Raw genomic sequence first — 1,127 nt, forward strand, 5'->3', positions numbered from 1 at the left:
ATCATTGAACAATATAATTAATATCACATACAAGGAAAATTTTGCTAAAGATAATTCAAAAACAGCTGCAACAGTACATCAACAGGCAATGGTCAGAAATTCAAGCTGCGTTTAAAAGAGAACTTGGAACTAGGGATATCATTGTTAACATAAAATGGACCTTGGCTGAAAGTAGAGAACACAAGAAAAAATGTTTACTTGTGCTTTAGTGACTATGTAAAGACTTTTGACCATATGACAAGCTATGAATAACATTGTGAAGAATGACTATTCCAGAACACTTAATTGTGCTCATGAGGAAACTGTACATAGACCAAGAGACAGTTGTTAGAACAGTACAAGGGAAATCTAAATGGTTTACAATCAGGAAAGTTATGAGACAGGGTTATATTATTTCACATACTTATTGAATCTTACGCTGACCAAATAATTCAAGAAGCTGAATTATAAGAAGAACATGGCATCAAACTGGAGGAAGACTCAACAATCTGCAATATACAGATGATACAACCTTGCTTTCCAGAAACAAAGATGAGTTACAATACTTACTGATCAAAAACTACAGTCTTCGATATGGGTTTTACCTCAATGTAAAAAAAAACAAAAACAAAAATTCTCACAACTGGACAAATAAATAACATCATGATAGATGGAGAAAGATTGAAGCTGTCAAGTACTTCACTTTGCTTGGATCCACAATCAACACTCATGGAAGCAGCAAGATACAAAATTACGTGTTATGTTAGGTAACTCTGTTGTGCAAGACCTCGTTAAAGTGTTCAAAAGAAAAGTTATCAGTTTGAGAACCAAGGTATGCCTGACCCAAACCATGGTATTTTCAGTAACCTCATATGCATATGATAATTGGACTATGAATAAGGATGACCATTTGAGAATTGATGCATTTGAGCTATGGTGTTGGGGAAGAATTTTGAATGTACCATGCACTTACAGAAGAATAAGCATATCTGTGTTGGAAGAAGTACAGCCCGAATGTTCCTTAGAAGCCAGGATGACCAGACTTTGCCTCTCATACTGTGGACATGTTTTCAGGAGGGATCGTTCCCATAGAAGGAATATCTTTCTCTGATAATGATGCTTAGTTAAGTGGAGGATCAGTGAAAAAG

The sequence above is a fragment of the Chrysochloris asiatica genome, unplaced genomic scaffold (genome assembly GCF_000296735.1).
Source record: "Chrysochloris asiatica unplaced genomic scaffold, ChrAsi1.0 scaffold00013, whole genome shotgun sequence".
In the NCBI taxonomy this organism is placed as follows: domain Eukaryota; kingdom Metazoa; phylum Chordata; class Mammalia; order Afrosoricida; family Chrysochloridae; genus Chrysochloris; species Chrysochloris asiatica.